At 41.6% G+C, this 13003-nt stretch overlaps 1 protein-coding gene across 1 annotated transcript in view; it reads right to left on the bottom strand.

Moving 5' to 3' along the window:
• akap1b (A kinase (PRKA) anchor protein 1b) overlaps nucleotides 1–12741 on the bottom strand; it is a 53297-nt gene extending 40556 nt beyond the window's left edge. Inside the window, exon 1 of the mRNA XM_061681912.1 lies at nucleotides 12622–12741. The gene's annotated coding sequence lies outside the window, so the exon portion shown is untranslated. The remainder of the gene's footprint in view (nucleotides 1–12621) is intronic.
• Between the last annotated feature and the right edge of the window lie 262 nt (nucleotides 12742–13003).

Raw genomic sequence — 13003 nt, 5'->3', positions numbered from 1 at the left:
GGCTATCATCTGAGAGTAGCAGGGCTTCCTCCATAAACCCGCAGAAAGTCACAGATGAGATAAGAACCTGGAAACTTCAAAGCTAACGTCCATAAACTGAGCAATTACTCCGTTTTACCATTTTTATCATGCAACGTGCACTAAAAAGCACAATAGTTTGTCCTACAATACTACACGTTTACTAGTCATGCATCCTGTAGACAAAAACATGGAGCATCGACAGCTAGATGAATTTGATATGTATTTTTTTAATGTCGTTATTTTATTTATAGACAGTAGTGCACCAAATTATAATTTTCTGACAATGTGCCATGAAATGTAGAACTTATTTTACCTTTCCTCGTCGTACTGTAGCAACAAAATAAATATTTTGTGGTAAATGTACATATTTCTATAAATTGCAGTTGGTGCAACCAGCAGCAGATGCACTCACACACCTGTTGGCAAAAAAGGTGAAAAAAAGTCTTTGTCCACTTCACATAGCAGCAATGTTTCATTTTTATACTAATTGTTTATTTTTTTTTTAATCATTTACAGGAGGTGCACCAAGCAGCGGTGAGGCTGTTCATGGCTGGTCATCTGCTGACTAGGAACCCCCAAAAGTCCCACATGCACGCACCCAAACATGCACAGACGCATGCTTACACATACGCACAGACACACACACACACAGCTGTACATACTTGAAAGTGCATGCATCATCAATTTGAAAATGCATGTGTTAGACTTGTAAATAAACTTACTTTGCAATAAAAAAAAAAAAAAAAACTTTTGTGTTTTGTAATGTTATATAGTAGGAAAAAAATATTTAGATATTTGATTATTATATTATTATTATGTGCTATCATAAAAGTAAAAAAAATTAGCATCAAGGTGAAAGTTCTGCTTGAAATGAATCATATCACAAAAAGCTCTTTTTCTCAGTTTTTTTTCTTGGACACAGGTATTTTCAAGAAACTTCCCTATGTTCAACTGCTGCTTACAAAGGAACGGTATAAGGTAGAAATTTACTTTTTTTCTGATGAAAGAAGAGGTTTAAATCTTTGTTTTGCTGGGTTCCATGTTTGTATAGCTATAGAACACAATTTTCTGTCGGCCTTCAAAATCTTGTTAAAATTATCAAAATTGGCTGGCACCCAGCTCTCACAATTTCTGAAAAAACGGCTGGCATTAAATGAGTTAAAGGAAAGTTAACTGTTTATTATATTCTCTAGCCCACGAGCAAACGGGCTAGTGAGGTTAGAAGCTAAATAGCTGGCTCCATCACAGCGACGCGGTTTAAAACATCAGATGTGGCAGAGTAGTTTTAATTAGGCATACACGTTACTTTTACTCAAGTATTTATGTTCAGAAAAATGGGTATTTTTATTCCGTAACAATCAACATGCTGCGCGATACTTTCATTTATCAACAAGTGATGTTTGACTCAAGTTCACCAATCAAACGGCACAAGAAAGTCGCATGTCCGCACAGTCTTATATCGGGTTTCGCGGGCCAATCAAAGTGAGTCGTGACAGCTCCGTGCGACTCGTGTTTACATTACAGACGACAAAAAACAGCTTTAAATGCAGCGTAGTTTCGACACTGCCCAAACATGGATATTTCAGCCCATTTCTAACTTGAGAAAAAAAAATAGCAGTAAGTTACGAATGTTTTTTTCTGTTGTTTTGGCTGTGCATATGGCAACATTTTATGGTCACAAGTATCTGTAAAAAATGCATCTTCTGGGGTGCCTTCTGTTCTCTTGTGAACATGCATCTTCTGGAGAAGGTTCTGCTCTCGCTCTCTCTCTCACATACACACACACACACACACACCTGTTTTGAACACAGCCACATGCCAGTTATAAGAGTACATCCTTGTGCAGCCAGATTTTTTAAAATTTTATTTACACTTTATATAACCAGGTAAAAGACCAGTTAAAACAGAACATCTCTTTTGAAATGGTGACTTGGCCAAGAAGGCAGCAAGTAAAACGTCTGGTCCAAGTCAATCACATTCAAGTTTATTTCAGTTGTATATTTTCACCTCCCCTTTCAAAAAGATGCAAACAGTTGAGTTGTACAAATTCTACACGACAATGGTGGAAAAAGTTTTAATATTATTTATCTTGGTCAAAATTCTTTTACAACATAAAAACCGGGCATTTGCACAGAGATGTGTATACTTTTTATATCCACTGCAGCCTTGTTCCTGTTTTTGTAATCTGCCTGGTGAGCCTAGAGTACTGTGGTGTTTAATTAACAGGCAGAAAAAATATAGTATAAGACAATGTCTTGGACCTGGATTTGCCCAATTTTACTAAGATTTTATATCATAAAGATTTTATTATGTTTCAGATAGCGCCGGTATGTGTATTGTGCAAAACAACATCGGTTTGGCTAAGGACCCCCGAAAATGGCACCTACGAAGAGACACGCTTACGAAGCGCAGTTTAAACTGCAAGCTATCAGTTACGCGTAGGAACATGGGAATCGAGCAGCCGCGAGAGAATTCAGGATCAACGGATCCGTGGTTCGCACGTAGAGGAAGCAGGAAAACGAGCTTCGCCAAGTCAAGAAGACGAAGCTGAGTTTCCGCGGAAACAGGGCGAGGTGGCCCGAATTGGAAGACCAACTCGGGCCATGGATTAATGAGCAAAGAACAGCCGGGAGAAGCGTCTCCACAGTCACCATTCCAGTGAGGAGCTTGCCATCATTCCGGGAGGGTTGACGAAGAAACTCCAACCGCTGGAGATCGGTGTAAACAGGGCGTTCAAAGTGAGCGACGTAGGAACAATGGATGACATATGGCGAACACATTTTTACTAAGACTAGGAGGCAGCACCGGGGCGAGTTACGCCACAATTTGTGAATGGATTGTGGATGCTTCGGCTAACGTGTCTGCTTGCACTGTTGTTCGAGGTTTCGTAAAAGGCAGCATTATTGCTGAGGAACCGCACGGCAACGAGACCGACTCCGACAATGACGAGAGGGAACCTGGCGTGTTTGATGGAGATCTTGCCCGGCTGTTCATTTCGGATACAGAACATGAGGACTTTGATGGATTTGTGGATGAGGATTGATAAAAAAAATAATGTGAGTACATTGTTAAATACTTCAATAAAGTACAACCAAACTCAGTTTAGCTCCCGCTGCCTTTTTAAAAACATTGTTTTAGCGTGCATGGATGCTACCCTATGTTTTAAGATAGCATATGTTTTACCATGCCTGCGCCCAATAATACGGTGCGCCTTATGTATGTGTTAAATGCAGAAATAGACCCTGTAACTGAGACTGCGCCTTTTAACGCGGTGCACATTATGGTCGTGAAAATACGGTAAGCCTATCTCCTGCATCCTCCTCTCTAACACCAACTGCCCTCATGTCTTCCCTCACGACATCCATCAACCTTCTCTTTGGTCTTCCTCTACCTCTCTTGGCTGGCAGCTCCATCCTCATCATCCTTTGACCAATATATTCACTCTCTCCCTCTGGACGTGTCCAAACCATCGAAGTCTGCTCTCTCTAACTTTGTCTTCAAAACATCTAACCTTGACTGTCCCTCTGAGGTCATTTCTAATTTTATCCAACCTGGTCACTCCAAGAGAGAACCTCAACATCTTCATTTCCGCCACCTCCAGCTCTGCTTCCTGTTGTCTCTTCAGTGCCACTGTCTCTAATCCAGACATGCACAAAGTCCGGCCCGTATTCATATTTCCACTGGCCCGAAGCCTCTGTCATAAAACCAATAATATGTGGCCCGGCAGTACAAAATACACGCGCAATTTTATATTTCACCACAGGATGGCAGTAAACTTGTGGCTGAACTCTCGCGGGGCCGTTTTGCGCATGATCTGTTTTTTGCCCATTTCTAAAATGGCAACTGGAAGTAAGAAAAGGAAAGTTGATAGCGAGGGCCGACGTTTCCAAGACAAATGGAAGTCTGAATATTTCTTCACTGAGTTTAGAAACAACTGCGTCTGCCTAATTTGCCAAGAGACTGTGGCTGTGTTCAAGGAGTTCAATATAAAGAGGCACGACCAGACGGAACACGCTAATTACGACAAGCTAACTGGGAACGAACGCAGTGAAAAATTGAAGCAACTGGAAGCTGGTTTAACGGCACAGCAACACTTTTTCACAAGAGCCAGTGAGTCGAATGAAAATACAACAAAGGCAAGCTATGAGGTGGCAACGCTGATTGCCAAGCACTGCAAACCTTTTACTGAGGCTGAATTTATTAAAGACTGTGTGATGAAAATGGTGGAGAACATTTGTCCTGAGAAAAAGCAACAGTTCGCCAATGTTTTCCTGGCTCGTAGCACTGTGTCACGAAGGATCGAAGAAGTTTCTTCTGATATTAAGAGACAGTTGGACGCAAAAGGAGTGGAGTTTGATTTTTTTTTCGTGAGCCTGTGACGAAAGCACGGATGCATCAGACAGCGCTCAGTTACTGATTTTTTTTTAGAGGAGTGGACAGTGAAATGAACATGCGTGAAGAGCTACTTGACCTCCAGAGCCTTAAGGACCAAACAAGAGGGAAAGATTTATTTGCTTCTGTTTGTTCCGCCGTACATGACATAAAATTAAAGTGGAATAAAATCACGGGGATTATTACGGATGGCGCACCTGCCATGGTTGGCGAGCACAGTGGATTATCAACCCTAGTGTGTAACAAAGTAAGCGAAGAAGGAGGTACAGCTACAAAACTCCATTGTATTATTCACCAAAAGGTTCTATGTGCCAAACCGTTTCCGTGGATCTCAGTGACGTTCCAGCCCACCTGCAGCTGGAGCTCATTGAGCTGCAGTGTGACACGGAGTGTCGCAGCCGGTACCGACGACTCCCTCTTGTCAACTTTTACCAGCAGCTGGATAAAGACAGGCTCCAAGAGATTCGTACATTTGCTAAGAAAATGTTGAGCTTGTTTGGCTCGACATACTTGAGTGAGAAGACATTCTCAGTCATGACCATGAATAAGAACCGCGTGAGGACAAGACTAAGTGACTCCCACCTGCGTGACATCTTGCGCATTAAAACCACCGCTTTTGAGCCAGACCTGCCCCATTTACTGCAGTCGAGATCTCAGTATCACCCTTGACATTAATGCAAACATGTTGTTTTTTGATTCTGATGAATAAAGTTTGAGTTTGAGTCAAATTTCATAAAAGTACTTTATTTTGCATTTCATTAATTTTTATTTTAACCTTCATTTATCCAGGTCAAGCAGTTATAAGATCTACCTAGCAGCAGACAGCATAGTAAAACAGTAAAATAAAAATACAAAAAAGCATTCCCCTCGTCGGTAGCATGTAAAATTAATGCTGGCCCGCATGACAATTTTTTTACGGCAATGTGGCCCCTGAGTCAAAAGGTTTGGGCACCCCTGCTCTAATCCATACATCATGGCTGGCCTCACCACTGTTTTATAGACTTTGCCCTTCATCCTAGCAGAGACTCTTCTGTCACATAACACACCTGACACCTTCCTCCACCCGTTCCAACCTGCTTTGACCCGTTTCTTCACTTCCTGACCACACTCACCATTGCTCTGGACTGTCGACCCCAAGTGTTTAAAGTCCTCCACCCTTGCTATCTCTTCTCCCTGTAGCCTCACTCTTCCCCCACCACCCCTCTCATTCATGTACATATATTCTGTTTTACTTTGGCTAATCTTCATTCCTCTGCTTTCCACTGCATACCTCCATCTTCCTAACTGTTCCTCCACCTGCTCCCTGCTTTCACTGCAGATCACAATGTCATCTGCAAACATCATGGTCCATGGGGATTCCAGTCTAACCTCATCTGTCAGCCTATCCATCACCACTGCAAACAGCAAGGGGCTCAAGGTTGATCCCTGATGTAGTCCCACCTCCACCTTAAATTCCTCTGTCACACCTGCAGCACACCTCACCGCTGTTCTGCTGCCCTCGTACATGTGCTGTATTATTCTAACAGACTTCCGCATGCAGTACCACAGTTCATCTCTGGGTACTCTCGCATAGGCCGTCTCTCGATCCACAAAGACACAAAGTAGCTCCTCCTGACCTTCTCTGTACTTTTCCATCAACATCCTCAAGGCAAATAATGCATATGTGGTACTCTTTCATGAAACCATACTGTTGCTCGCAAATACTGAGTCTGGCCTCCACTACTCTTTCCCACAACTTCATTGTGTGGCTCATCAAATTTATTCCTCTATAATTACCACAGCTCTGCACATCACCCTTGTTCTTAAAAATGGGCACTAGCACACTTTTCATCCATTCTTCAGGCATCTTCTCACCCGCTAGAATTCTATTGAACAAGCTGGTCAAAAACTCCGCAGCCACCTCTCCTCGATGCTTCCATACTTCCACAGGAATGTCATCAGGACCAACTGCCTTTCCATTTTTCATCCTCATTAATGCTTTTCGAACTTCCCCCTTACTATTCATTGCCACTTCCTGGTCCAACACACTTGCCTCTTTTACTCTTCCTTTTCTCTCATTTTCCTCATTCATCAACTCCTCAAATTATTATTTCCATCTATCTAGCATACCACTGGCACCAGCCAACATATTTCCATCTCTATCCTTAATCACCCTAACGTGCTGCACATACTTCCTAGCTCTATCGCCCTGCCTGGCCAACCTGTATAGATCTCTTTCTCCTTCTTTTATTTCCAACATGGCATCATATGCCTTGTTTGGCCTTTGCCACCTCTACTTTTGCCCAATGTCGCATCTCAATGTATTCCTTTCACCTCTCCTCAGTCTTCTCAGTGTCCCACTTCTTCTTAGCTAACCTTTTTCCTTGTATGATTTCCTGTACTGTGAGGTTCCACCACCAAGTCTCCATCTGTCCTTTCCTGCCAGAAGATAAATTTTTCACTATTACCAACTTCAAAGGCAAATTCCAAATGCATCCTCCAGGAAAATATTAAGTACAATATTTTTCTGTTTTTATTGTCCATTTCTGAATTTCAATTTAGTTCATTCTGTGTTGTGAAATAATTCCTAACATCGCTCCGTCTTGTGATACATTTAACATTAACACCCGGAAACTAATTAGATAATTGTTCCTGCGTTTCCTAATTAAATACAAGCTGTACTAGCAGATCAACTCATCGCCAATCTTACGTGTGCTTCGTGGTTCCGCTGGGAGCACAACCAGGGCCACGACCCGCAGCACCTCAATGCGAAAAAATATAAGACCAGTACAACAAATACGACACTGGCTCATCTGATGTGAAAACATTTTGCTTAAACGTAACTAACAATAGAGGATGTCCACTCCAGAAGTAGTTAGAGTAGCCAAACATTGTACTCAAGTGTGTGTGTGTGTGTGCAGTCAAAACTACAACAAAATGTATTCCAATTTACTGCACGGTGTTTTCTCTAGTTAAAAGTGAGCTGAAATATCCACGTTTGGGCAGACAGTGCCAGACAAATACTACAATACATGAAAGCTGTTGTTTTTGTTCGTCTAAATGTAAACAAGAGTAGCTTGCCGTTGCCTTAATGGTAACATGGCCCCCACGTTGGGAAGGTAGGCACGACAATCAGCTGGGTTGGCTTATCTAGTGTTAATACCTATGCCTGGGAAGCCCAATGGAAGACGTTGTGTGAGGTCATGTGACTGTGTCGTTTGATTGGTGAACTAGACTTAAACGTCACTAGCGCTTAAATTGGATTGACGTAAACAGCGGCCAATGCGGAAGTCAAAGTCGTAGTCCCGCGCACGAAGTAGTTGATTGATAAGCAAAAATTGATCAATAACAGTAGCGAGCGACATTTATACAATTGTCACGGAGTAAAAGTACTGTTACTTCTTAACAGCAGCAAGTGTTTTTCCTGGTCTTGTCAACTCCTGTGACTTATCCAAACAAAGCAGGTACAGAGCACAAAGGCGGAACCTCAGGCCAATGCGCGCATATGAGTCCGCCGCGGAGTAATATTCAGAAATTACATCTGTGTGGATGGTGGATGTGTGGACTGGATCTAGCTACCAGCGTTCAAGGAGTACGAAACAGCTTATGACATCAGCGACAACGAACCCCCCCCCGATCTACAAGATTCACGTAAATGGCCTATTTTGACTGGCGACTGATATGCATGTAGGCTTTTAATTCCGTGCTTTTAATTCCGTGATATCGTGAATATTGTGACATCCCTCCATACGACAATTTATTTCATACGCTTGGTCGATCTGGAATTTATGTTATGCTAGCTTGCCTGTGAGATGCCGTTTTTGAGATGCCACAGGCAATCAGTAAACTTCAATCCCTGAAAATATTTTTCTCTTTTTCCCCAACATTTTTTTCATCGAAAACATTAAGGCCCTACATAGCGAGCAAAACGGCTGAAACCAACTGATCTTCCGCACAGTCTGTGAGGGGTTAGGCAACTAGCTTTCATGAGTGGCTAACTATCGGCCACTGGCTTTGCTGTGATTCAAAATTATAAATCGATGGGGAACGGTGTCACAACATCGCAGTAATTCCTGATGGTCCAATTCAGTCAGTCGCAGAAGGAAAAAAAAAAAAAAAAACATTTTTTTGCAATCTCCAGTCTTTTTATTTTTTTTCTTCATTCAAACACATTTACATTTACCAAATACGTTACACACTGCTCTATTTAAAAACTAAGAGCTGTCCATTTAGTCATTTATTTATTGATCCTTATACAGGTAAGGTATTTGCAATGCCAACCTGGCTGCAGACAGCAGAGTAAAACAAAGCGAAATAGAACCAAATACAAACTGTACAATGTGATGTCGTGACAAGTTAAATATTACATTACATCATAGCACATGGTGAATAAAATGTCCATAAAAGGCATCCGAGCGGGTGTTCTCTAAAGCTGGAGAAGTTGCATGAACATGAAGAAAAATTTAATCACCCGATTGCCAAGACATTTGAAAAACCTGTCTTTTTGAACAAAAAATAAATAAATAAATAAATGTAGAAGCCTGCACATGCCTATAGATGGGATATATCGTTCGCAAATTTCTAGTGGAACTGTGCAAGGCTTCCGGCTCATGTCCCTATTGCATTTTCTAGCTGATAAATCACATCTATAGTCATCTGCAACGTTGCGTTGCGATGACATACCTAATCTATTTAGGTATGTCATCGCAATAAAATAGAATAAATATATTCTAATTTATTGAAATGTATATAATAAAACTCCCTTCATCAAAGACTGTCTGCACCGAGTTTGGCATTGCAAATGAGAATCAGTTCCAATTGCCTCACCTGGATAAAGGGCTAGGGTTTAAAGGTATCGAAAAGATTTGAAATTTAGATAAGACATTGAAAGCTTGAAATACCAGCATTTTTTTTTAGATCCAGTAGGTGTGAGTAATGAGCAACATCAGCCTCATTTGCTTAGGTTACCCTGAACTCGTGATGTTACGGTTTGTGCCGTGTCTTCGAGGCGTGTGTCGAGTAATGAAGGGGGCGTGTCCGCAAAGCGCGTATCGAGGCTTGCTTGAGCCAGAAGTGATGACGTCTGAAGCCTCGCTGCCTGGCTGCACCACGTGACCAATTCGGGAAGCGCTTCAGAGTTTGCCACGAGATTTGACAGCAACATAAACCCCTTATGCCGGCTCCATTGAAAATGTGTGTTGTTTTTTTTTTTATAGAGTTCCAGTCAGCTCGGAGTTTGTATAAAGATTGTGTAGTTTGTATAGGCTACTAGAGTTTAGAGCGCGTTTACAGCACAGAGTTTGGACATCACTTGGGCAGTAGAGATAGCGAGCGATTACAGCTTCACTCCTCGGAATCCTTGGAAAGGGGCTGCTGCCCGATAACCCGGCACCCTGGTCTAATAGCACAGCCGTTGGTGCACTCGACTCTCAACCTGGGGTATGGTGGTCGCCTGAGTTCGAACCACAAGCAGCACCACGCCGCATTGGTCACCGTTATTGAGGCTTAACAATTACATTTGTTTATTAAAACCTGCATTCTCCTCCATTTCTTTTTTTATTTATTCAAAGGGAAGGTATTTTTGTCTTCCAAGAATGAAAGGTACAATAAAACCTCACTGAGAGAGGAGAAATTCCTACACCCCAGTTTCCACAATTTTGCTCTTGAAAGAATCACTTAAAACAAAAAACAAAAATTATGATAAAACTGTTATTTCTACATAAGCACTTTCAAAATCCTCTGCCCTCTTAAGCCAATGCCATTTTCCCAAAGTGACAGAAAAACATTATACAACCGGCCATACCAGTGATGAACATTTTAAGCACAGAATATGTTCAAAATTTTTTTGCACTTTGTTGGAAAATTACTTGGTCAAACATTGTTTTGTAATACACAGTCATTCATTAGACCAAAAAAGACACAGAAACCCAACGCAGCACAGACGGTAAGTGGTAAAGACACAGCTGCCTGTGATTATGCACCTGGCCAGCAGGTGGTTTCGTGTGCAATGAAGCATCAAGAAATGAACCATTACTCGAACCAATGGCTGAAGCGTTACGATGCTTCATCAAGCTTCATCTCGCCATCACTACCATGAACTAATAAGTACGATGGAAACGCAAACCACATGGGCCACAGGAACCTTTTTCTACCAGGAACTCAAAGTGGGCTGGTTGCTGGAAAAGACACTTATGAAAATGAATACAGGTAGTCTGTAAACAACATTGAGATGTCCATTTGAAATGTGGATCAAATGTTAATCTCAAGTGTTTGTGATTTTTAGATCTATTTTTAAGTCGCCTACAGATGAAACTATGAAATCAATTATACATGCTTTGTACAAACACATTTTAGGTGAATTAAAAAAAAAAAAAAAAAAAAAAAAAAGGTCCACTTCTTCAAAGTGAAACAGAGAAGTCCATCCACAATGTTAGTCAGTCCTGTAATTAGGCATCACTGTCAGGTGTAGTCATATGCATAACTAGTCAACATATTCAAAAATAAAATCAGGCACCAGCAGTGGGATACATGGAAAACCTATGACATGGAAGTATATAGTCTATGTGCTTTGGAAATGGTGGGCCACACTACATTAACCTTGGACAAGGTTATAGGCAAAGTTGGCTGGCTGTTGTACAAGCTCCAAGCGATTCCCCTTCACATGTCAAATCGCTTCTTGATTAAGTCTTGTGCTGACCTATTGCCACTTAGGACTTAACCTGACAATCCAACAAGTACCACCACAGGTGTGTGTGTGTGTATATATATATATATATATATATATATATATATATAAAACAACAACACTTAACACAACACACTTCAGACTTGTCCAGAGGCATTATTGTCAAATGTGTTATAGTATTTAAGTTCTGCCATTTATAGCCAAAAGCCAACCAGTGCGAATCCCGTATGATACTTAGAACAACACCGTTTGTGCTTAATACACAAAAGAAAGTTTCACCATCCTCTAACGTCACTGCAGCTACTGCCATAGCGTTCAACTCCATGCAAAACCAATGAGACGTTTTATTTGACAAATAGTCTAGTTCTGGTTGCTCAGTGTTGTGTTGCGTGGACGAATGACCCCTTTTAACTGCATTTAATACGTCTTTTAAAAAGGGAGTTAGCTATCGGACGCGTTAGCATCGACGACCACAGCGTGAAACGGAAGCAACAACTCGGACGCCTTTCCCCTTGAAAGGATTCAGGAAAGGGCATGCATGAATTAAACCCCCCGACAATTTCTACTCCTGATATGTCAATACTTCAAATATATGCTCCGACAAAGCTAACTTGTAAAACAACCGATTTAAAAAAAAAAAAAAAAAAAAAAACATTATTATTATTTTAACGAAGCCGTACGGCGACTCAAGAGATTACGAAGTAAAAACCTGACATCAAAATATTGGGCGCACGCGTAATGTCCACAACTTTATATTAACATTTTTGTTGGCGCTGTTGTGGATTAAGTTACGTGTGTTGACCGAATGCTAACCGACACCGCCGTACTTGACACGCATGACGTTCACAAGCAATCGCTTGAATTTAGGAAAGAGAACAAACAACCGAAGAAGTCGAATTCACGCTAACGTAGCCTCAATGTCAGTGCGCCGGGTACATCGATCATTTAAAAAATTAAAAAAATAAAAATGGAAAAAAAAAAGTGCTTTATTTTTGAGAGAGTTGGATTTCCTCGCCCATTAAAAGGACATTATTCACGAAACACTAGAAAATGCTGACCTATGTAAGTGTAAGGACATTGAATCAGAGCGCGTCTATACCGAATGGGCCTCAGACCTTGACGTTAGCTCGCTAACTGGCCTGGCGAAAATGAAAGCGCTTTGTAATTGATCCTTGCTACTACTTATATTATTATATAAACGCCTGTTATTGTTGGGCGAACTGAACAGACAGAGGGTGAATTTGGCCAAGTTATGTTTCGCACAAGCGGGACGGTGGCTAACTTTGACTACGCGAGTTGTGAAATGGGTTGGGAGGATGGAGCTCGTCGCTCAATGACACGGACTGACTAGTCAGCGGCTTCGAAGGAAATGTCGGAATGCATAACGGCAACACGAAGTTTGTAATTACATAAAGGGGGAAGTCGTGGGTTCCGTAGCAGTTAGGAGATGTGACCCAGCCGTGCGGAGTGAGCATGCAGTTTAACTACAAGCTAACCTGCTTAGTGGAACAAATGTCGAAATGCGAGTTATCGATTTGACTTACAGAATTTTAAGGTCCTTGAATTGTCGCCACGATGATGACAAGGCGGCAGTAAAGGTCGTTTTTGTAAAAAGGGTCCAAGTACAAAGTCAATCTCAACCCCCACGTGTTGTCCAAGCAGTACCAATAGGGAGGAAAAAAAAAAAAAAAAACACACACACAAACTGAACAGCTGCCCAAATCTCGCGATGCGCACGTCTGACGAGTCACTTGTGGTGCGTTGGAGTCTCGCGGTAACGGAGGTTGCGGCAATGGACACATTGTTAACAACCGTACAGCGGACTCGAACTTGCACTTTTACAAACCGGGACACCGGACATTTCCAAGATATTGATTGATTAGCTTGTATCAGCGTCAGACTTTTAAGTCGTTCTTTTCTTAGGGA

This window comes from Phycodurus eques, chromosome 7 (assembly GCF_024500275.1).
Source record: "Phycodurus eques isolate BA_2022a chromosome 7, UOR_Pequ_1.1, whole genome shotgun sequence".
In the NCBI taxonomy this organism is placed as follows: Eukaryota; Metazoa; Chordata; class Actinopteri; order Syngnathiformes; family Syngnathidae; genus Phycodurus; species Phycodurus eques.
The sequence above is the reverse complement of the archived record's forward strand: the minus strand, read 5'-3'. Positions and strand labels throughout refer to the sequence as shown.